The sequence below is a fragment of the Silene latifolia genome, chromosome 9 (genome assembly GCF_048544455.1).
Source record: "Silene latifolia isolate original U9 population chromosome 9, ASM4854445v1, whole genome shotgun sequence".
Lineage (NCBI taxonomy): Eukaryota > Viridiplantae > Streptophyta > Magnoliopsida > Caryophyllales > Caryophyllaceae > Silene > Silene latifolia.
Genome location: NC_133534.1, coordinates 153,498,003 through 153,524,613, shown reverse-complemented (window position 1 = coordinate 153,524,613; position 26,611 = coordinate 153,498,003). Strand labels below are relative to the sequence as shown.

Here is a 26,611-nt window from a genome sequence, read left to right as displayed (position 1 = left end):
TTGGATGGTATAAAGACACGTTTCTACGTAGAGTCATGGAACTCCCTGAAGCGTCTAGTGAACATTGGAAATCTAAATTTATTGATGGCTTACCTCATTTATTTGCAGAAAGGGTTAAAAATAATCTCAGAAATGGGTATACTTCTATTCCCTATGATAATTATACTTATGGTAGTCTGATTGGGACTTGCATACAAGAAGGTTTAAATCTTTGTAATGAGCTTAAATTAAATCAACAATTAAAAAGGCAAAATCTTCTTGAGAAAAGTCAATTAGGAGAATTTTGCGATCAGTTTGGCATGGATATACCATATCCTAAAAAGAAAAGATATAATAAACAGAATTTTAATAATAATTCTTTTTATAAAAGAAAAAGAAAAAAGCATCATTATTCACAGGCAAAATTAGAAAAGAAAGCTGAGAGAAAAGCTTTAAGAAAATCATATAAGAAAAATAGATCTAAGAAATGGGAAAACCCGATCATATGTTATAAATGTAATAAGATTGGTCACATAGCAAAAAATTGTTGGACCAAGAAAAAGATTTCTACTCTTAAAGTTGATGATAAAATTAAAGATGAACTATATAAAAAATTTCTTACAGATAATGAATCAAACAGCTCTAGTTCATTTTCTGAGAATGAAGTAAAATTAATGGATGAAGATTCATATTTATCTGACTCCTCTAATGCTACTATTTCAGAATGTGAACCATGTTCCAAAAATAAACCATGTATAAAGGAAGAAAATGATCTTTACAATTTGATATCCCAATTTGAAGACAATCATATTAGTGTGTTAGAATCTCATCACTGGGTTGAAGCTCTTCAAAAGATTAAAGATCCAAAAGCTAGATAAAAAATTCTTGATATTATGGGTGAAGAACCTAGTAGTTCTAATAATTCATTTTCTTTAAAAACGCAAGATAATAATGAACCTTATACTATGAATGAGCTTTTCAAAATATTAAAGCATAAGAAATTAAATTCTAAACCTACATCATTACAAGATGTTCTTAGAAATAGAGAATCTTAAAACAGGGATTAAAGATATTCGTGAAAAAATGAAAAGCCTGGATATAAGAATATCTAATCTTGAAATGTTACAAGTTTTTGATCAGGATAAAGAGTTAAGTGATAACTTGGAAAATAATATGGAAAGTTGTAAAAATATAGAGAAAATTGAGGAATCAGCAAAAATGGACCAAATAATTTCTGCAGAACCCAATTCAGAATTTTTACAGACAATAGAATCTGTTATTCACCAAAAATGGTACATAAAAATTAATTTAAAAATTTAAAATCATTTTAAAAACAATTTAATTGCTCTTGTAGACAATGACAAGATCGATTTAAATGTTATTCAAGAAGGATTAATACCAACTATATATTTTGAAAAAACCTCTCATACTCTTTCTCATGCAGGAGGAGATAAATTAAATATTGAATTTAAAATCCCTAAAGCCTACATTTGTGTGGATAAAAAATGTATTCCTTCATCTTTTCTATTAGTAAAAGATAAATTAACTACTCGATTATACTAGGAACTCCTTTTATTAATCAACTTTATCCCATAACTCATGTGGATAATGAGAAAATTATTGCTACTTACAAAGAAGACCCTATTACTTTTAAATTTATTACAAAGCCTATTACTAAGATTTTACATCAAGTATATGATCATTTAATAAACAAAGAAAAACAATTAAATTTTCTAAAACAAGAAGTTACAATGTTAACTCTTGATGAAAAATTACAAAATCCTAAATTACAAAGTAAAATCACTTTGATAAACAATACTTTTTCTTTGCTACAATATGTGGAGATCATCCCTCGCATTTTGGGATAGAAAAAAGCATGTTGTAACTCTTCCTTATGAAGCGGACTTTGATGAGAAAAATATTCCGACTAAGGCAAGACCCTGTCAAATGAATTCGGAGTATTTAGCTTTGTGTCAAAAAGAAATAGCTTCTTTATTGGACAAAAAATTAATTTCGCCTCTAAATCACCATGGTCGTGTACGGATTTTTATGTTAATAAACATACAGAGCAAGAAAGGAGTGTCCCTAGACTTGTTATTAATTATAGACCTTTAAACAAGGTATTAAAATGGATTAGAAATCCTATACCCAATAAAAAAGATTTATTAGACAGTTATATGACTCATTGTTATATTTTCCAAATTTGATTTAAAATCGGATATTGGCAAATACAAATACATCCCGATGACGGGTATAAAATGACTTTTAATGTTCCATTTGGACAATATGAATGGAATGTCATGTCATTTGGCTTAAAAATGCTCCTTCTGAATTTCAGAAGATTATGAATGAAATTTTTAATGATTATGTGGATTTTATTATTGTATATATTGATCACATATTAGTCTTTTCTAAAACTATTGAAATGCATTTTAAGCATTTAGATATTTTTCAAAAAAATTATCATACGAAATGGGTTAGTAATTTCTAAACCGAAAATGATGCTCGTCCAAACCAAGGTAAGATTTCTTGGCCATAATATAGAAAAAGGAAGTATAATTCCTATTAACGGAAGTATTGAATTTGGTTCAAAGTTCCCGGATGAGATACTAGATAAAACTCAACTACAAAGATTTCTAGGAAGTCTTAATTATATATCTCCCTATTATAAAAATATTCTTTGAAGATACTGACTATCTTATATAATGATTAAAAAAGAATGCAAATCCTTGAATGAGAGGACCATACTAACGTTGTTAGAAAAATTAAAACTAAGATTATATCTTTACCTTGTTTATCTTTAGCCAACCCCGTTGGGAAAAATTGTAGAAACAGATGCCTCGGAAAAGGGGTATGGTGGTATACTAAAACAAGTAGAACCAACTACTCAAAAAGAGTTACTTGTTCGATTTTATTCAGGAAAATGGAATAAGGCTCAAAGTAATTATGCTACTATAGCTAAAGAGGTATTAGCTATTGTTAAATGTATTTTGAAATTTCAAGATGACCTATATAATAAACCTTTTACAAGAAAAAAGCGATTGTAAAGCAAACAAAATATATGTTTACAAAAGATTTTATGCATGATGTGTCAAAACAAATGTTTGCAAGATGGCAATCTCATTTGGCACCTTTTGATTTTCAAATTATTTATAAAAAAGGTGAAGATAATCACCTTCCGATTTTTAACTAGAGAATATTTATGATCGCATTACATATCAAAGCATTATTTACAAAGAGTAAGACGCAATAGAATGATAAGATATTCTTATTGCTACTTAAGGGGAAGACCTAATTTTAAGCAATCCTTAAGGAAAAGACTTTCGACTTATTATTTAGATCGTAAATACACGAGTTTTGAATTATATCGTTTACAAAGTGATGAATGCATTGAAGGATTTATATACTGACTAAAATTGTCATATGCTATTAATCGGTGTGTTTTTCTGTGACAAAGAATATATCAGATGGAAATATCCTCTTATAGAGGAAGAGGAAGAGGAAGGGGACGAGGAACCTCTTCTCGAGGACGAGGACAAGGGCCTAATATCCTTGTTCATTATGGAAGTAAAAAATTGGTTGCCATGGAGACTAATAAGTTAGAAGTTGAGAAAAGGAAACCGGATATACCCGGGAGTCCATATTCATATTCATCGCGAGCAAGCTCTTGTTAAAAAAAGAAGATGATATGATCCTTAATGAAAAGGAAGAAAGAGTTATACTCTTTCTCAATGAATCTGACAAAAAATGGGAAAATAATCCCTGGTATCTTCATAAAAGATATCTTGGTAAACTGGGTTATACTCAGGAAACATATAAGTACAGACTTTTCTATGAAGAAATTCTAAAGATAATGATTGCACTATTAAACACTTCTATACAGGTGCACCTATTGAGAGTTATAAATTCTCAAAAATTATTATTGGGAAAATACATCCCATAAACGAATGGGGTATATCTCCTTTTGAAGAAAAACCTATTACAGTAAATAGGGTTTATATGAAATATAATTATTGGGATTATATCCAAGCCTTTGATAAGGTACTCTTATATGAGAATGAATTTCAATTCCATACGTGGTTTATTAAGATTAATGTGGATAATATGGATATTCCCTCTTGGTTTATTAAATGGTGGAATTTTTATGGTACTACTCCAGAAATTCTTCCAGAACTATTTAAAGAGTATTTTATAAAATGGCAAGGGCTTAAGCCTACTGTGCAGGATTATATTTCTGAGAATTTAAGATTTTTTATGGAATTTTCAATCTCATGGATATGGAGAGCTGTTCCAATAACGGGTTATACCCAAGGATTATTTTGTCTTAAAAATAGATCTTATTCAAAATTCTGGAAAAAAATGATGGAGGCAGATGAAAATGGTGAAATTCAATCCATCTATACTATTAATCTATTAAAAAGTAAGATAAACTCTTACTTAAAATATAAAGAAACAGTGATAAAAAGCAAAGAGGAAAAGAAATTGATCTTTGTTGTCAACCTATGGGTGATTCCTTGATATTGAGGAAATGAGTGAAGATGAAATTAAACAGGTTTATCAAAAAGCCTTGTTAAAAACTCTTAAGAAAAAAAGAGATGAGGAAGCTACAACCGGATATGTCCATGGCTTCACTCCATAGCCAAACTTCTTTGAGAACTTTGATGCAAGATGCTCGGGACCGGACGATGATATTCCACTTTGCAATGATGATAGGAAAGCGTGATTTGGGTTGAAAATTCAAACAAAGCCGTCTAGAAGGACAGGTGTATAGGACAGATGTCCACTGTTTGCAATAATTATTACTTTTATCTTTTATAAAGATACTTTTGTAAAAAGCATTAATAATGCTGTCGGATATGATGTAAGTGCTTACGCACTTTTATTTGTCTTTTCTTTTTCCCCTCTGCCTATATAAAGAGGGCTTGTAACATAGTTGGAGGCATCGGGTTTTCTAGCAAGCCTTCTCTGCCTTCCCTCTAAAAATCTCTCTTGTAAAAATTTTCTCTAAAAATCAAATAAATAAATCTTCTGCTGAGCACAACCTTGTGGCTGTAAGTATTTTCTTTTTATCTTTATTTTCTTTTTAAATTTTTGTTTAAACCTTATAGGATGAGCCTAATAGGCTAAATCCTTTATGTTGAACTATGACTAGCTAAAGGAATTAATTTTTATCCCTCCTGGTAATAATACTCTTGGTAATGATGATACTTTAAATAACGGTACTCTTCATACTCTTTTAAGATCTGGCTGATAGTTTAAACTCCTGTTAATTACTAGTTACTGTAAACTCTTGGGTCCGTTTTGTTTGCCCGCTTGGCCGTGGATAGGCGTTAAGGGTGTTTTGAAGTGGACATAGAGTTTACCCTAATTAGTAGTTTTCCCTCTGTTTAGTAAAAATCTACCTATCGGGTTGGATGAACAGTGTATGAACAGTGTCGTTGTGGTGTGATCACCGACCCCTTGTGCACTTCAAAATACCCTTAACGCCTATCCACGGCCAAGCGGGCAAACAGAACGGACCCAAGAGTTTACAGTAACTAGTAATTAACAGGAGTTTAAACTATCAGCCAGATCTTAAAAGAGTATGAAGAGTACCGTTATTTCAAGTATCATCATTACCAAGAGTATTATTACCAGGAGGGATAAAAATTAATTCCTTTAGCTAGTCATAGTTCAACATAAAGGATTTAGCCTATTAGGCTCATCCTATAAGGTTTAAACAAAAATTTAAAAAGAAAATAAAGATAAAAAGAAAATACTTACAGCCACAAGGTTGTGCTCAGCAGAAGATTTATTTATTTGATTTTTAGAGAAAGTTTTTACAAGAGAGATTTTTAGAGGGAAGGCAGAGAAGGCTTGCTAGAAAACCCGATGCCTCCAACTATGTTACAAGCCCTCTTTATATAGGCAGAGGGGAAAAAGAAAAGACAAATAAAAGTGCGTAAGCACTTACATCATATCCGACAGCATTATTAATGCTTTTTACAAAAGTATCTTTATAAAAGATAAAAGTAATAATTATTGCAAATGATGTTGGACATCGTCCTATACACCGCCCTTCTAGACGCTTTGTTTGAATTTTCAACCCACTTACCGCTTTCCTATCATCATTGCAAAGTGGAATATCATCGTCCGGTCCCGAGCATCTTGCATCAAAGTTGTCGTAAGAAGTTTGGCTATGGAGTGAAGCCATGGACATATCTGAAGTTGAAGCTTCCTCATCTCTTTTTTTCTTAAAAGTTTTTAATAAGGCTTTTTGATAAACCTGTTTAATTTCATCTTCACTCATTTCCTCAATATCAAGGGAATCTTCAGCCCATAGGTTGACAACAGCATCTATTTCTTTTCCTCTTTGCTTTTTATCAGCCCGTTCTTTATATTTTAAGTAAGAGTTTATCTTACTTTTTAATAGATTAATAGTATAGATGGATTGAATTTCACCATTTTCATCTGCCTCCATCATTTTTTTCCAGAATTTTGAATAAGATCTATTTTTAAGACAAAATAATCCTTGGGTATAACCCGTTATTGGAACAGCTCTCCATATCCATGGGATTGAAAATTCCATAAAAAATCTTAAATTCTCTGGAATATAATCATGCACGCGTGAGGCTTAAGCCCTTGCCATTTTATAAAATACTCTTTAAAGAGTTCTGGAAGAATTTCTGGAGTAGTACCATAAAAATTCCACCATTTAATAAACCAAGAGGGAATATCCATATTATCCACATTAATCTTTATAAATCACGTATGGAATTGAAATTCATTCTCATATAAGAGTACCTTATCAAAGGCTTGGATATAATCCCAATAATTATATTTCATATAAACCCTATTTACTGTAATAGGTTTTTCTTCAAAAGGAGATATATCCCATTCGTTTATGGGATGTATTTTCCCAATAATAATTTTTGAGAATTTATAACTCTCAATAGGTGCACCTGTATAGAAGTGTTTAAAAGTGCAATCATTATCTTTAAGAATTTCTTCATAGAAAAGTCTGTACTTATATGTTTCCTGAGTATAACCCAGTTTTCCCATTTCTTCCTTTTCATTAAGGATCATATCATCTTCTTTTAACAAAAGAGTTTGCATCACGATGAATATGAATATGGACTCCCGGGTATATCCGGTTTCCTTTTCTCAACTTCTAACTTATTAGTCTCCATGGCAACCAATTTTTTACTTCCATATTTAACAAGGATATTAGGCCCTTGTCCTCGTCCTCGAGAAGAGGTTCCTTGTCCCCTTCCTCTTCCCCTTCCTCTATAAGAGGATATTTCCATCTGATATATTGCTGCAGGAAAAACACACCTGATTAAGAGCATATGACAATTTTAGCTGTATATAAATCCTTCAATGCATTTATCACTTTGTAAACGATATAATTCTAAACTAGTGTATTTACAGTCTAAATAATAAGCTGAAAGTCTTTTCCTTAAGGATTGCTTAAAATTAGGTCTTCCCCTTAAGTAGCAATAAGAATATCTTATCATTCTATTGCGTCTTACTCTTTGTAAATAATGCTGATATGTAATGCAGATCATAAATATTCTCTAGTTAAAAAATCAGGAAGGTGATTATCTTCACCTTTTTTATAAATAATTTGAAAATCAAAAGGTGCCAAATGAGATTGCCATCTTGCAAACATTTGTTTTGACACATAATGCTTAAAATCTTTTGTAAACATATATTTTGTTGCTTTACAATCAGTTTTTACTGTAAAAGGTTTATTATATAGGTCATCTTGAAATTTCAAAATACATTTAACAATAGCTAATACCTCTTTAGCTATAGTAGCATAATTACTTTGAGCCTTATTCCATTTTCCTGAATAAAATCGAACAAGTAGCTCTTTTTGAGTAGTTGGTTCTACTTGTTTTAGTATACCACCATACCCCTTTTCTGAGGCATCTGTTTCTACAATTTTTTCCAAACGGGGGTTGGCTAAAGATAAACAAGGTAAAGATATAATCTTAGTTTTAATTTTTCTAACAAATTAGTATGGTCCCTCATTCCAAGGATTTGCATTTTTTAATCATTATATAAGATAGTCGTATCTTCAAAGAATATTTTTATAATAGGGAGATATATAATTAAGACTTCCTAGAAATCTTTGTAGTTGAGTTTTATCTAGTATCTCATCCGGGAACTTTGATCCAAATTCAATACTTCTGTTAATAGGAATTATACTTCCTTTTTCTATATTATGGCCAAGAAATCTTACCTTGGTTTGGAAGAGCATCATTTTCGGTTTAGAAATTACTAACCCATTTCGAATGATAATTTTTTGAAAAATATCTAAATGCTTAAAATGCATTTCAATAGTTTTAGAAAAGACTAATATGTCATCAATATATACAATAATAAAATCCACATAATCATTAAAAATTTCATTCATAATCTTCTGAAATTCAGAAGGAGCATTTTTTAAGCCAAATGGCATGACATTCCATTCATATTGTCCAAATGGAACATTAAATGCTGTTTTATACCTGTCATCAGGATGTATTTGTATTTGCCAATATCCAGATTTTAAATCAAATTTGGAAAATATAACAGAGTCATATAATCTATCTAATAAATCTTTTTTATTGGGTATAGGATATCTAATCCATTTTAATACCTTGTTTAAACGTTTATAATTAATAAAAAGTCTAGGGACACCCCTTTCTTGCTCTGTATGTTTATTAACATAAAAAGCCGTATACCGACCATGGTGATTTAGAGGCGAATTAATTTTTTGTCCAATAAAGAAGCTATTTTTTTTTGACCCAAAGCTAAATACTCCGAATTCATTTGACAGGGTCTTGCCTTCGTCAGAATATTTTTCTCATCAAAGTCCGCTTCATAAGGAAGAGTTACAACATGCTTTTTTCTATCCCAAAATGCAGAGGGATGATCTCCACATATTGTAGCAGCAAAAGTATTGTTTATCAAAGTGATTTTACTTTGTAATTTAGGATTTTGTAATTTTTCATCAAGAGTTAACATTGTAACTTCTTGTTTTAGAAAATTTAATTGTTTTTATTTGTTTATTAAATGATCATATACTTGATGTAAAATCTTAGTAATAGGCTTTGTAATAAATTTAAAAGTAATAGGGTCTTCTTTGTAAGTAGCAATAATTTTCTCATTATTCACATGAGTTATGGGATAAAGTTGATTAATAAAAGGAGTTCCTAGTATAACTGGAGTAGTTTATTTATCTTTTACTAATAGAAAAGATGAAGGAATACATTTTTTATCCACACAAATGTAGGCTTTAGGGATTTTAAATTCAATATTTAATTTATCTCCTCCTGCATGAGAAAGAGTATGAGAGGTTTTTTCAAAATATATAGTTGGTATTAATCCTTCTTGAATAACATTTAAATCAGCTCCGCTGTCTACAAGAGCAATTAAATTGTTTTTAAAATGATTTTTAATTTTTAAATTAATTTTTATGTACCATTTTTGGTGAATAACAGATTCTATTGTCTGTAAAAATTCTGAATTGGGTTCTGCAGAAATTATTTGGTCCATTTTTGCTGATTCCTCAATTTTCTCTATATTTTTACAACTTTCCATATTATTTTCCAAGTTATCACTTAACTCTTTATCCTGATCAAAAACTTGTAACATTTCAAGATTAGATATTCTTATATCCTGGCTTTTCGTTTTTTCACGAATATCTTTAATCTCTGTTTTAAGATTCTCTATTTCTTTAAGAACATCTTGTAATGATGTAGGTTTAGAATTTAATTTCTTATGCTTTAGTATTTTGAAAAGCTCATTCATAGTATAAGGTTCATTATTATCTTGGGTTTTTAAAGAAAATGAATTATTAGAACTACTAGGTTCTTCACCCATAATATCAAGAATTTTTGATCTAGCTTCTGGATCTTTAATCTTTTGAAGAACTTCAACCCAGTGATGAGATTTTAACACACTAATATGATTGTCTTCAAATTGGGATATCAAATTGTAAAGATCATTTTCTTCCTTTATACATGGTTTATTTTTGGAACATGGTTCACATTCTGAACTAGTAGCATTAGAGGAGTCAGATAAATATGAATCTTCATCCATTAATTTTACTTCATTCTCAGAAAATGAATTAGAGCTGTTTGATTCATTATCTGTAAGAAATATTTTATATAGCTCATCTTTAATTTTATCATCAACATTAAGAGTAGAAATCTTTTTCTTGGTCCAACAATTTTTTGCTATGTGACCAATCTTATTACATTTATAACATATGATCGGGTTTTCCCATTTCTTAGATCTATTTTTCTTATATGATTTTCTTAAAGCTTTTCTCTCAGCTTTCTTTTCTAATTTTGCCTGTGAATAATTATGCTTTTTTCTTTTTCTTTTATAAAAAGGATTATTATTAAAATTCTGTTTATTATATCTTTTCTTTTTAGGATATGGTATATCCATGCAAAACTGATCGCAAAATTCTCCTAATTAACTTTTCTCAAGAAGATTTTGCCTTTTTAATTGTTGATTTAATTTAAGCTCATTACAAAGATTTAAACCTTCTTGGATGCAAGTCCCAATCAGACTACCATAAGTATAATTATCATAGGGAATAAAAGTATACCCATTTCTGAGATTATTTTTCACCCTTTCTGCAAATAAATGAGGTAAGCCATCAATAAATTTAGATTTCCAATGTTCACTAGACGCTTGGGGAGTTCCATGACTCTACTTAGAAACGTGTCTTTATACCATCTAAAATCGCAAGAGTTTTACATCTTAGATTCGTAAAAGGGTTTCGATATTTTCATTATTATCGAATATCTTCCCGTAAAATGTTCAACTATATTGACTACTAACGTATAAACCGCATTGTCTTTTTGCGTATTATCCGGCATATCAATTTTTGTATTCATAATTAATGTTTTAGCCTCATTAGAAAGACAATTATCCCACCAACCTTTTAAATCGGCTCGTAAATCTTGTCGTAATCATTTTAGTGATGATTACATCGCTATTACCAAATAATTTTACACATAGTACCATACATCATAATTCGTGGATTTGATTGTAAATTTGTTTATCGGTAAATCCATCAATATTCCATTCATAAATACACTTCCCACTATAGCTATTATTTAAGTGATATTCTTGTTCCTCATGAAGGACATCTATCGGTGAAGGTCTATTATAGTAATATAATCTTTGAATAGGCTTGTCTGCCCATCTTTTATCTATTCTATTCAATTCATCTCTTATAACTTGTTTATGATCATTTTCATTATCAGAAAGATTCTCAACAAACTTATCATTAAGAGTTTTTAATGTTAGTTTTCCCATTTTTTCTTTAAGTTTAGTTTCAATTTGTTTACTCAAGTCTTCCTGCTCCCTATAAGCTTTTTCCCAATTGAGGGGAGCTTTTGTAATAAAGTTGGAAATTTCAGGAGGATTTTGAATATTTACCCTTGAGGGTCCTGGCTTTGAGATTATCCTATTTTTGCTAATATTATTTTTTATATTATTTTGCATATTCTGCAAAGATTCATCTATACTACAGACTTTCTGTTGTAAGTAAGTTAATCCCTCAATTTTTTCATGTAAAGAACTTAAATGTTCCCCAACAATGTATAACACTAAATTAGCATTTTGTTCTATCAATATATTTAATTGTGTTGCTTTCATTGGAGATGTATCATCTAAGGTTTTATACAGTTTTGATATTGCAGTAAAACCACATGTACTGTAATGAAATTGATCTAATGGGGGATAAATACCCCTTATTGTTTTGTTATCAGGTAATTCATATGTTCTTTCTAATACAGAAATATGAGGTTCTATAAACATAGAATAAAACCAAATTCCAAAATATATAATTTTATTATGAGAAGAACAATACTCATAAAACTCATCCTGGAGTTTTCTTTGCTGGTCTTTATTAAAATTTTTAAAAAACCAAATTCTAAATTTTTCCCATTTAGGTGAATTAAATTCATTTTTTATTATACATCTAGCTTTGCTTCCAAAGCTAAAATCTATTTTTTCCCTTTTATCTTCCATTAAGACAATTGTAACTCATTTGAGACAAGGTCTCGAATTGAGGTTCATTAGTATGACCTCTTATGATATTATCATTATATTTTTTAAATTCATTTATTCTAACTTCTTGAAGATTTTCATCTTCTTCCTCTCTTATCTGAGAAGTAGAGGCTCTAGAAGGTATATGTCTTTCTATCTCATATTCTAGGGGGGAAATAAATGATCTTACAGAGTTAGATCTAGAAAATCTAGAATATTTATCCTTTAATAAAGGTATTTGATTCTCAAAAATCAAACTAACAGATCCATCACCTGTTTGTGAAACATTTAATAAATTTGTATCAATTATTGGTCTTGGCTTCATAGCTCTTTCTATTTTCCAATTTTCCGGAAAAGTTATTTCTTCCCATTTAATCTTTCTTCTTGTAGTTATATTTGATTTAGAAAAATTAGACTCAATAATAATAGTCTCATTTAAATGTTTATCAGCTAGTTTACAATGAGGATTCATTGTATATAATGGTTTATAATATATTCTATAACAGATACAAATTACTTCTGACCCTGGAGCATAATGATGACCATGGGTTTTAACATTTAAGGTTAAAGTATCTAGAATGTTACTATCTGTTAAAGAAACTGTCAAATTTGAATAAACATCAAAATATACTGGTCCATGTGCCAGACTAGATTTTATTATTCCCATTATAGATGATTTAAAATCTAAATTTCTTCCGTCTCTTAAAGCTGCTATAAAGCTTTCAGGTAATCCTTCTAACGTTAAAGGCTTAAAAGCTATTTGAACTAGCCCTATATGAATAAATCTATATTCCTTTTTCCTATAAGGTTCTAAATATTTATCATTTAGTAATTGTAAAAACATTTCTTCATCATCTAAAGAGACGGATTCTTCTGTAGTTTTTACTATTTGTTTTAATCCTAAACTTTAGAAAAAGCCTAGCTCATATATCTTATTAATCTCAATCTCTGGAATAGTCCATTTATTAAGCAAATCTAGATTTTTAGGTATATCTACCTCATAACTTGCACTGTTTTTAACAGTTTTCTTGCTACCAAAAACATGCTTCATCAGACTCATAAGGATAGAAGGGTATGTTGAACTATAACTCTCTAAATTTCTTAATCTTTACTTACTTCCATGGCTCTGATACCACAAGGGGTCGAGTTCACCCAATTTCCTTAAGTCCATAAGTTCTCTTTAGGATCATTGAAAAGATGAGATGAATGGCTTACATTGAAGGGAAAAAGTAGGGGATTAAGGCTAAGATGGAGGGATTGATGCTAATTAATCACTTTCCCTCTCTACTATCACTAATCAAACCTTAATTTCACTATAAAAGCCTTATTTTTCCACTTTCTTCTCTCTCTCCTATCACACAAATATCATCCCTCCATCTCTCTAAAAACCACAAAAATCAAAAAACCAAATAAATAAATCACTCCTCTCATCCTCACCCCCACCATCACCACACCTACCCGGACGTCTCACCGGACTCCACCCTCCTGTCCGCCACCACCACCCGTCCACCCCACCCCCGACCTCCCTCACCACCGTAGTCGAACCACGCACCACTGTCACCCTTTGTTCCACCCGCCACCACAACCCTCGACACACAACTACCCATTTCCCGCCGCCTCCTCCAACCACCAAAACCACCACCATTTCCTGGCCCACCGCAGAAGCACCTCCAACGCCACAACCACAACAGCCGCACCTCCAACAACCACAATCGCCACTACTTCCCCTCACGAACCCAGATCTACCAAAAACGCCGCTTCCTCTTCTCCTCCTCGGTGGTGGTTGTGTGACGTTGCTGTTGTGGTTGTCGGTTTTGTGTGTGTTTTTTTTTATTATTATTAATTTCAGATCTGGTTTTCTTAGAAAAAAAATAAGATGGTGGTGGAAGGGAAAAGTGACGGTGGTGGTTGTGTCGTTGCTGCTGTGGTTGTTGGTTTTGTGTTTTGTGTTTTTTTTTTTTTTTTAAATTTCAGATCTATTTTCTAAAAAAAATAAGATGGTGGTGGAAGGGAAAAGTGACTGTGGGGTTGGAAGGGAAAGGCACGAACCGTTCTTGTTTTTTATTTATATTTCGCTTTTTTTTTTTTTTTTCAGATTGGAGTTTGTTGTTTTTATTTTCTCACAAATCCCGTTTTTTTTTTCAAATATCGTCTTGTTTTATATTTTTTCAAATCTCGTCTTATAAACAATCGTTTTGTTATTTATTTATTTTAGATTTATGTTTCAGATCTGGTTTTGTGGGTTCCTTTTTCATTTTTTTGGTTGTTTTTCGAGATCTCACAAATACTATCATTTCGTGTGGGTTGGTGAAAGAGGACGATGGTGGTGTTGGTCTCATTTTTCAGATTTACAAGTGAAAATCTAAAAAAAAAACACATGTATTTTATTAAAGTTGCATTCATTTTTCAGATTTACACTCGTATTTTATTAAATTTACATTCGTAGATCTAATAAATATATAGTAGATTTTTGAAAAAAAATCGTATTATCATGATTTTTATTCTTAGAACTAATAAATATATTTATTATACTCATATTTATTTACATTTACACTCGTATTTTTTTACAGTTACACTCGTATTTCTTTACAATTACACTCATATTTTTTACATTTACACTCATAATTTTTACATTTACACTCATATTTCTTTACATTTACACTCGTATAACTGTACATTTACACTCGTTAAATTTATATATATTTGCACTCATATATTTTTGTGGATATGAGTTGGTGGTGGAGGATGGCGGTTGTGGTGTTTGTTGATAGTCGGACTAAAGTTTACTCGTAAAGGACCAAAGTTACACTTATAAAGGACCAAAGTCACACTCAAAGGATCAAATTTACACTCTAAAACCTTCAAATTTACACTTAAAATACTACATTTACAATCGTAAAACATCACATTTACACTCGTAAAATGTTAAAATTATATAAATTAAAAATTTTCGTCACAAAAAATCAAATTTACACTCTTAAAATATTACATTTACACTCGCAAAACATCAAATTTACACTTGTAAAATGTTAAAATTATATAAATTAAAAAAATCCGTCACAAAAAAAAATCAAATTTACACTCTTAAAATATTACATTTACACTCGTAAAACATCAAATTTACACTTGTAAAATGTTAAAATTATATAAATTCCAAATTTCCGTCACAAAAAATCAAATTTACACTCTTAAAATATTAATTCAAAATTTCCGTCACAAAAAATCAAATTTACACTCTTAAAATATTACATTTACACTCGTAAAACATCAAATTTACATTTGTAAAATGCTAAAATTATATGAATTCAAAATTTTCGTCATAAAAAATCAAATATACTCTCAAAATATTACATTTACACTCGTAAAACATCAAATTTACACTTGTAAAATGTTAAAATTATATAAATTCAAAATTTCCGTCACCAAAAATCAAATTTACACTCTTAAAATGTTACATTTACACTCGTAAAATGTCATATTTACACTTGTAAAACTCATACAACATTACATTTACAGTTCTGAAATCTGAAACTCAAAACTGATTAATTAGGAGCTAGAGAGAGAAAGAAAAATTAATTAGTGTATAGAAATTTGATTAGTGGTAATTTTTTTTTTTGTTATTTTCAATCTCAACCACCAATCTCAATCCAACCATCCACATTTTTTTCCTTTTCTTTTTAATAGCCCTTAATCAAATTCATCTCAACCATCCATTGAGTCCATCCAATGGCTCTTAGAGGGACTTATGGACTCAATGACACATGTTGGACTCATTAGAACTCTCTCTCTCTCTCTCTCTCTCTCTCTCTCTCCCTCTCTCTCTATATATATATATATATATATATATATATATAAGTGATGTGACCATAATTAGCGCATGTTTAGCCCCTGAATTAGCCTTGTTCCCATGCTTTTTAGTGCATATTTGGGTCATTTCTTATCTTTAGTTCTTTGTTTTGCATATTCTTTGAGATTTTGATCCCTTGGTAGGAAAGGAGTAAGAATCTTGCATTTTCATGGCAAAACAAGACTAAATTGATCGAATTCAATGACCAAGCATCAAGGAGAGATAAGATTAGAAGGCCTTTGTACATATGATAGTAGATGAGCAATGTTGGGAAAGGATCCTTGAGTCCCCAAGGATTTCGTGAAGAAAAGGGAAGAAAAGAAGAAGAATTTGTGCTGAGCTACAATCCGAGCGGATTGTCTCCAATCCGCCCGTCTCCTCACAAAACAATCCGAGCGGATTTCCTCCAAAGACGCTCGGATTGCACCGCTGTAATCCGCCCGGATTCCTCGAATCCGCCGCGTCTTCCCACCACTGAGAATCCGCCCGTCCCGACTCAATACGCACGGATTCCGGTTCAAAGACAGTGCGATTTCCTCTTCTCCAAGTTAAAAAGAAAGAAGCCCTTCCTTCGGAAAATACCTGCTCCTCCCTGCTCAATCTAAAAAGTGTAATTACTAGTTTAGCCCTTAGTTAACCCTAATGCATCCTCCCTAATTTCCACTATAAATACCCCATTAGTCTAATTAGAGGAGCATGTTCTTCTTATCAATAATTAGAGTAGTTAATATCAATCAAATCTCTCTTTAGTATTGTAATCAACAATTAATCAAGTTCTAATACAAGTTTTATTTCCTTAATCTCTCTTTTGTTCATCCTTTATTTTGGGTAATTGAAGATTATTTGGGTTATTGTTGGGAGATTGACAACCTCTCAATCAAGCATCAAGTACTTCTTTTATCTTTGCTTTATTATTGGAATCATTAGTAGGTATAATTCTCTTAATCCCTTTTTAATTATTGTTAATTACTTTCATTTATTCATCATGTTTCATATTGTTGGTATGATTAACAACCTTGCTAGCATGATCAACATGATAATGAGTGAGTAGTCTCTTAGCTAGGGTTAATGTGTGATTAGGGGAAACCAACATGGGGAATGATTCATGCTTAAATTAATATGCTTCCATGTTTTATTTGCTTGCTTGTTTTGATCTCAACTCATGCACATGTTATATTTGATGAAATGCTAAGCCTATGAATCCTTGCATTTACTATCATCTTCTATCTTTTCAATGAGACTTGTAAGACATAACCCAACTCGAGTCTCATTAGACCATGCATGTTGTTGAGTAGGGAAGATTAAGTCGACTTGTAGGTGTTGTACAATCTAATCGATTCGGCTCCGGGACCCAAACTTTCCTAGGATTGTAAGATATAACCCAACTCAATCCATCACAACAATAACTGCTTGCTTATAATTTGAGAACATGTTTGTATGATCAATTCCCATGATTCCCCTATGATCCCATGACACCCTAGTGCTTTTAATCAATTGTTTACACCCCTTTTAATTCATCTTGCTAGTTTATTTTCATTGCTATTTTAGTTAGTGACCTTCTACATCAACCCAATTTGTGACACCCCTAAGACACCACTAGTTTCAATAGAAATCTCATTTCAATTCCCGTCCCTTGGGATCCGACCTTTACTTGCCTCTTTACTAATTGTAGAGTTGTTTGTGAAGTTATAAATTGTGTTTTGATTCGGACGTGACCCAACGACCACACCTTTAATTGTGAACACGAAACGGACCGATCAATAAGAGATCAACTAAGTCCATTATATGTATTTGAGTCCATAAGTTCTATTAAGGGTCCTTGGATGGTGAAAATGGATGCCAAGATCAACCTCCAAAAAGTGTGTTTATGGACTAATATCGCTCATTCTCTCCTCCCTCACTAATCCTTCTAATTAATCACTAATTCACTATAACTTCTTTTCCTCTCATCCACTTCTCTCACATATCACACAACTCATCTCCTGTCTCAAACCCCAAAAAATCCAAATAAATAAAAAACCCCAAAAACCCAAATAAATAAATAAAACCCAAAAAATCCAAATAAATCAAAAAACCCAAAAAATCCAAATAAATCAAAAAACCCAAAAAATCCAAATAATTCAAAAAAACCCAAATAAATCATTCATTCTTCTCTTCCTCATTCACCACCACCCACCACTATCCCACCCCGACACCGCCCACCCCCACCGCCACCCACCTCCACCACCGCCGTCGATAAATTCTATAAACTCTTTTTTTTTTCCTCCAGATTTTGCGTCTCGGTTTTGTCACTTTTTTTTCTTTTTCAAATTTTGTGTTAAATTTGTTGTTATTTATTCTTATAAACTTCTTCTTGTTTTTGTTGTTATTTATTCTTATAAACCTCTTCTTGTTATACGTTTTTTTTTTAAGATTTTGGGTTTTAAATATCGTTTTTTTTATTGTGATATAATTTTTTTTCATCTAAGATCTACTAAAATATTTTTCATAAAATTTGTTGTTTTAATTTTAGCTATATTAAAATTCTTATAATTTGTTGATTTTTAATCTTATATTTCACATTTTTATAAAAAAATGATATAAAATGACTAAAGTATACACAGTTATGGACAAAAGTTATACAAAAATTGACTAAAGTGATACAAAAAATTGACTAAAGTACAAATAAGGACTAAAGTTATACAAAAATTGACTAAAGTTATACAAATATGGACTAAAATTATACAAATAAGGACCAAAGTTATACAAAAATTGACTAAAGTTATACAAAAATTGACTAAAGTTATACAAATAAGGACTAAATTTATACAAAAATTGACTAGAGTTATACAAATATGGACTAAAGTTATACAAATAAGGACTAAAATTATACAAAAATGGACTAAAGTTATACAAATATGGACTAAAGTTATACAAAATGGACTAAAATTATACAAAACGTATAACTCTACTCAATAAATGTATAACTTCTACTCAGTAAATATATAACTCTAGAGTTATACTATTATGGACTAAAGTTACACAATTTTGGACTAAAGTTATACAAAAAAGGAATAAAGTTATACTATTATGGACTAAAATTATACAAAAAAGGACTAAAGTTATACTACTATCGACTAAAGTTACACAATTTTGGACTAAAGTTATAGAGAAAAGGACTAAAGTTATACCATATTTGTATAACTTTAGTCCTTATTTGTATAATTTTAGTTCATATTTGTATAACTTTACTCCTTATTTGTATAACTTTAGTCCTTATTTGTATAACTTTAATCCATATTTGCATAACTTTAGTCCATTTTTTAATAACTTTAGTCCTTATTTGTATAACTTTAGTCCATATTTGTATAACTTTAGTCATTTTCGATAAATTAATTGGAGTTTTATATAATTTTATGTAACTTTAATCCAATTTTGTTTTACGAGTGTAACTTTAGTCCAAAGTTGTGTAATTTTAGTACAAAATCGTATAACTTTAGTCCAACAAACGTATAACTTTAGTCCAAAATCGTATAACTTTAGTCCAAAAAACGGATAACTTTAGTCCAACAAACGTATAACTTTAGTCCAACAAACTTACTCTCTTATTCAACAATTATTACCCCACAAACTTATAACTTTAGTATAACTTTAGTCCAAAATCGTGTAACTTTAGTCTATAATAGTATAACTTTATTCATTTTTTGTATAACTTTAGTCCAAAAAACTTATAACTTTAGTTTTATATAATTTTATCATCTGAACTTTAAGATTAGAAACTAAAAAAAACCAACAATAACAAAAACAAAAAAGAATCGAAAATAACTTTAATCCATAATAACAAAAACCCGTTAATCTAACAAAAAAAACCGTAAATCTAAGAAATAACAAAATAACAAAATCATGATTCATCAAATAAAAATTAACAATGAAAAATAAAAAATTAATTTATTACTAAAAAATAAAAAAACCGTCTCACAACAACACCAACACACAAATTGTATAACATTAGTCGTAAATTGTATAACTTTAATGTTTTAAGGGTATAACTTTAGTCGTAAATAGTGTAACTTTAATGTTTTAAGAGTATAACTTTAGTCATAAATAGTAGGGTTGAGCAAAACCGGGTACCCGACCCGGTTTTGCAAACCGGTTCAGTCCCCGGCTTTAAAAAACCTTAAATTTCTTAAACCTCACCCGCACCTCTTTTAATCCGGGTAACCGGTTTTTCTGGAATTTTCAAACCGGATCTGAAAACCGGTTACCGAACCGGTTTTCGAACCCGGTTTTTGGTTGAATGCTCTTGATTGACACAATAACCATGTTGTCAATTTGAATATTTGAAGACCTTGGTTGTCAAAGGTTAAAATTACTTCATAAAGAAGTCATACATATTAAAGTTCAAAGAGTCATAGACATGTAAATGATATTTAAAACTACAATTAAAGAGTCACATACATCTAAAATTACTTCATAAAGAATTTTTGGTTTTTTTTAGAGATGAAAGAGAAGGGGGGGGGGGGGGGGTGAGAGACTAAAGGGCAGGAGATGAACGAGAGAAATAGGGTTTTGATGTTTTGGGCCTAAGTCTTGGCTTGGGTGTGTTTAGTTCATAGATGAAATTATGTTTTTCAGAAAAAAGTCAATCCGGTTTTAAAAGCGGTCTCCAGTTTGGTTTTATTTAGACCCGCACCCGCACCTCATTTGTGCTTAAAAATTCGGTTCGGGCCCCGCACCGGTAAAAACCCGAATTTTTCGGTCTCCATTATTCGGGCTTCGGTTTAAAAATGCGGTTCGGATTTTTTTGCTAAGCCCTAATAAATAGTATAACTTTAATGTTTTAAAGGTATAACTTTAGTTGTAAATATAGTAACTTTTATAAAACCAAATAAATCTGAAAAATTAAAATCAACAAATCTAAAACCAATAGATATGAAAAAAGAAATGAAAAAATGGCAATGAAGGTGAGTGGTTGGCAAGATATACACATCATGCTTCAATGTCGCCCACTTCTCACAAGTTGAATGGATTTTAAAGGCAATTATACATTTAATAGTTCACTGTAATAGGATGCGTGTTTAAATGGCAATGAAGGTGAGTGGTTGGCAAGATATCTCATTCACTTTCTTAAGAAATTTTCCTCAATTACCAGCTACCAAGAGACAAGAGTGAGACAGTATTACACAACCAAACACGCCAATCAAAATTATTAACCATCTTCAATTTTCTTTTGATACTATGCTCCTTAAAGTCTTTCCCAGTAGATATACAATATTGTTCACAACCAAGATAACCATGACAGAACCCGGTTCACCTACTTCTGAAGACGCGGTTAATGCACGAGTCCCTTTCGAGTGAGAAAGAGTTCTCAGAATTCGAAAAAAAATCGAAAAAAAAATCGAAAACCCAGATTTAAGAACAATAAAACCAAAAACAACACACAAAAAATTCGAAAAAATCGACCAAGGAGGAAGGACGTGCGGGATCTGGGGGTGCGGGATCTGGAGGAGGGTGTTGATTGTGGCTGTCGGGTTGTTGGACGTGGAGGGGATGTGGGTGTTGATGGTGGCTGTCGGATTGTTGGACGTGGACGTGGACGTGGAGGGGATGCGACGTCCTGTTGTTGTTGTCGGGTGGTGCGGGGTGGTGCGGGGGTAGTGGCGGTGGTCAGGAGGGTTGTTGGTGGGTGCCGGGTTTGGGGTGAGTGAGGGATGTGGTGGAGTGGTTTTTTTGGTTTTGTTTTAGTTTGGTTTTTTTTGTATCAGTTTGGTTTTTTTTTTTTTTTTTTAGAGAGGGTGGGAAGAAAATGAGAGAGAAAGAGTGAATGTGAGAAATGAGAGAGGATGAGTAAATGAGGAAGTGAGTTGGGAGATTAGAATGGTGGAAGAGTTATACAAAATTAGGAGAAGTTATACAGAATTAGGGAGAGAGATTAGGGAGGTTTATCTGTGACCCTTGAATGAGTTGTAATCTCATCCCTCCATCCCTTCCATCCTAAGGTCCTTATGGACTTAGGGACTCATAAGATATATATATACTCATGCCAACAATTTTGTTATAACAGCCAATGGGCAAATTATCACAAGCCATATACCACGGCCAAAGGCCTAAACCATAATCAATTAACTCAATTATTTAACAATTAAAGCAACTAAACAATTAAATAAGACAATTAGCACATAATGAAACCCCGCAAGTAGATGTTGAGTAGTTAGTCTACCTTTAACAAATATCCAAGCTCAGCAAATAGTACTAAAAAACTTCCTCGACAAAGTCGTCACCTAAACAAAGCGAATAACATACAATTAATAACTAGCTAAATAAATTTAGTATTTAAAATTTAAAATTTAATTAATTTTGAATAACCAAATAGCATCAGCCCCAACCTGATCACGACAGCCCTACGGTTCAGTTCTAGGCCACGGTCAACGCTTGCTCACGGTGGTGGTCAATGGTGCTAAATCATGATAAATTAATTTATAAGACGGTTTTATGAAAACATACCTTCACATTTAATCTAATCTAGTCCAAGTGTAGAAAACAGTATTAAAATTACTCAAACAAAACCCGTCTCCCAAACCCATGACACGGCCTACACACGAATGAGCGGACTTCCCGAGCAGCCCTCTAGCACCAGCAGCCACGTCACCACCGTACAACACTCCCTTCACTCAGCCTCACACACGGTATACACAACACCAATCACACCACCACCAAGCACCCGAGGTCACGGTCAGTCACGGCCAAAACAACCCGTCTCAACAACTATAATCAAAAACCCCCAAATCGATTTCTAGGGTTACATAAGTCGACATACACACTATACTAACTAAGCTAGTAATTAAATTAAAGAGATTAGGATAGTTTTACTTACGAATTAGGATGAAAAATAAGCTAAGAATCGTCACGAAAATCAGATCAAGGACCCTTGTTTTCCCTTCGTCGTTCCTCCGTTCTCACGTTGCTCCCCGTTCTCGATTTCCTTTTTTTTTTCTTTTGTTGGTTTGTTTTATTTGTGAAAATAAGGATGTTTATGTTATAATTATGGGGTATATATATGATAGGCACTTGGGCTCTAATTTACTCGGCCCAAACCGAGTTACTAAGCTCTTTTTTTTTTCTTCTAAACCCGTAACTAATAACCCGGCTCAACTTATTAATTCCGACTCGTAATTAGCTTATAAATTAATAAATAGAATGTAAAATGCTAATTAAACTTTATAAAACTACGGTTATAATAGGACAGCTGTAATACCCCGTATTTTATAATTATATAAATAATATTATATTGTATTTTATACGAAATATGTATGAAACGGAATAATAATAATAATAATAATAATAATAATAATAATAATAACAACAACAACAACAACATCAACAACAACAACAACAATAACAACAACAATAACAACAACAACAACAACAACAACAACAACAACAATAATAATATAATAATAATGCATCCCCTGTGGTGCAATACTTCAAAAAGGGGTGGTTCAGTTTCAAGTTTATAACTCAAGAGGAAATGAATAATGACTTTAATGAAGGTTGAAGAGTTTATCGATCCGAAATACTCCAGAGAGGGGGGGGGGAATTGAGAATTAAAACTTTCACCTACCTTTTCGATAGTAAATGTATAATTAATTATTTAAAATTTATTGGTTAAACTTTAACTAATTAACTTATTAACGAATTAAAACGAAATAAACAAATGAAGGAAAGAGAGAGAGACACACGGTTTTTGAAGTGGTTCAGTTTCACAAATCAAAACCTACGTCCACTATTCTCGATTAATAAATTTAGTACCTTTCTACGGATTACAAAATTACTAACCCAACTCGTACAACTAACCCTAGTTGTAACTTAAGTGAGTACCGTTAAATACTCGAGTGACTAACTCACGCTAATAAGAAAGCACTAATGATTCTTGCAAAGGTTCACGTTAATGAACAAGTAAGAAATCGATTGAGCACTATTATCTTATAACGATAACAATAAAAACGAATGCACAAGGTTATAAAATACATGACCTTTCTCGAAAAATAAAAAAACGGTTTTTTGCTTTAAAACACGGTTTTTTCTTTTGAAAATAAATCAAAGTTATGCTCAAAGGTCTTAACTTTTAATGATGTAAAGAATGGAACATTTATAGTAAAAGAGGAGCAATGGTTTCGGTTTAGCAAAAACCCTAAATGCCGTGTGGAAGTGTTGTAAAGCAAGAAAGAATTAGGTTAAATCTTCCTTAATTCTTCTCCAAGACTTGCCTTAATAAATAAAATCTTCTTATCTTAACAACTCACCAATTTCTTGGAATTAGGAAAGATAATATAAGAAGATAAAAAAATCTCTAACAAATATTATCCTAATACCTTAACCCTTATCCAAGCAAAGGCTTATTGTGCAAGAAAGAAATTACTATTCATGTTTTACTGTTCACGGCACTGTTCACGCGACACTATTCATCCCTAATATTTTTAAAAGATAGAAGGAATAAATTAAATAATAAAGAGATAACAAATCTCTAATCAAATATTATTTTAAAGATTTACCCAATCTTTTCCTTTTATCTTTGCAAAAATAATATCTTATAAGTTAAGAAAGAATAAATCAAAATAATATAAAAGAGATATTAAATCTCTAATCAAATATTATAAAGATTTACATAAAACCCTAACTTGTACAAAGAGTAACCGTGTATGAGGAAGAAACAACTCATAAGCCCAATCCTCTTTCACGAAAACCCTAGGTAAGATAAATTAGGTTTAGGGTTTTTTAGAGTATGTAGAAACTAGAAACCCTAATTAGCAAGATCCCTCAACTCATAAGTTGATTCAATAATTATTACCAATTATAAGCTCATAGTAAAACCATACTTAATATTAAAATAAGCTCCCTTGTAAAACAAATACTTTTACTAAAACATTTAAAACGGTTTTCCAAAAACAATTTTAAAACTATTTTGTCATGTGTTTTATAAACTTCACATCTCAATGTTATAGTAGAAGAGCTATAACATTGAGTTCTTTTATAAGCAATGTTATAGCTGTGAAGCTATAACTTTACTTACTTAAAAATTGCATTCTTAAGTTACCATTACGAGACAACGACCTACACTAATCTAATCTTCTTAGGAGATCTTCGAATGTAGGCTCCTTTAATATCCAAGCTTGATTAATCTTTAAATGAGCTTCATCTTCTCAAGTACGCTTGAATAATACTTTAATAACTTATATGATCTTGATCTTTGATTGAGGCTTGATCATGATATACTTCCATCACAATTCCTTAATGCTCGTAATGAATAAGTCCAATCTAAAAGACTAAACAAACAATTACGCGCAACGAGTATATGAAATATAAAAAACTCTTGACATCATCAAAACATAAACATATATATCTATATGGTTCAACAAAGGTCCTTGGAAAATGGGATCCTACTCTCTAATTCTCAAGCAATGGCACCCATCTTTTTCCTTTGGAATGGAGAGGGTCTCTACTGTTCCTGTCTGGGTCCTTTTCCCTAACCTTGACCCATATCTATGGTCCTCAAGTGTCTTGAGTAAGATGTCCAGCAAAATTGAAAGGCCTATGTTTGCAGATGTTCCTACTACCAACAAGGATAAGCTGTCTTTTGCCAAAGTAATGATTGAAGTGGATATTGCTTCCAATCTCCCTTTGGAAATTTCCCTTAATACACCCTTTGGACCATCCACTCAGAGAGTTGAGTACCAGTGGATCCCCCACTACTGCTCAAAGTGTGGAAAGATGGGTCACCTGAGGCAAACTTGCAAGAAAAACAAAGTAAAGAATCCTTCCCAGGCTGCGCCAACCAAGGCAAAAGAGGTCAAATATGTTAAGAAAACTACTCCTTATGTGCTAGGTGGTACCTTTGCTTCATCAGGGTTGCATACTGACTCTGGGGAGGAGGAGACAAGCTCAGAATGCCACCAGCTAGGCTTGTTACCTTCTTCATCATATTTGGTATCGCCTCCTGACGCAGTTATAATGCACTCAGAATGCACCAAGAAGGACATGGAGAACTAGTCTCAAATAGCCTTGAAGAGCGACTCTTCTCCTGTGTCAAAGATTGCAGTTGTTACTAAGAACCCTTTTGAGCTCCTGCCTGTTCCTGAGGAAGTAGAAACTCTTGCTGAGGAAGAGGTAGTGAGCATTCAGCAAGATGGTTCTATATTGGAACAGCACCAAGATCCCATGACAGCAGCACCTGTTACTGCTGACTCATATGGCCCTCTGTGTGTATCTGCCTCTACAAAGGTTCCTTATGATACCCATCAGCACAGTGCAGAAGGGCTAAAGGCAATTCTTGAGAAAAAACTGTCTAGTGGTCCATCAGTGACACCAGTTTGTGAAGAGGATCCCTCTGATATCATTGCATCATGATTATTGCAACTTGGAATATTCGAGGGTTCAACAAACCCATCAAACATAGTGAGGTGAACCATTTCCTTGGGAAAATAAAGTGGACTTTCTAGGTTTGCTAGAAACTAGGGTGAAGAGAAATAAAGCCAATAAATTCTGAGGAATAGTTTTAGAAGCTATAAGACCTATTGCAATTATAATAAGCATAGTAATGGCAGGATTTGGCTCCTTTGGAACTCTGCTACTACAAAAGTGGATATATTAAAGGAGAATTCTCAGGTTATTCACTGTAGAGTAATACATCATGTTGCTGGCAGGGACTTCTATTGTTCCATTGTTTATGGGAGCAATAATGCTGATAAGAGGAAAGACCTCTAGGCTTAT

General features: G+C 31.8%; 1 long non-coding RNA gene across 1 annotated transcript; it reads right to left on the bottom strand.

The window, feature by feature from the left end:
• Positions 1-1,546: 1,546 nt before the first annotated feature.
• Positions 1,547-22,871, bottom strand: LOC141600161 (uncharacterized). The gene is made up of 3 exons (XR_012524222.1): positions 22,719-22,871; positions 22,065-22,125; positions 1,547-1,919 (listed from the first exon to the last, which is right to left on the bottom strand). It is a non-coding gene; the product is annotated as an uncharacterized LOC141600161 (long non-coding RNA).
• Between the last annotated feature and the right edge of the window lie 3,740 nt (positions 22,872-26,611).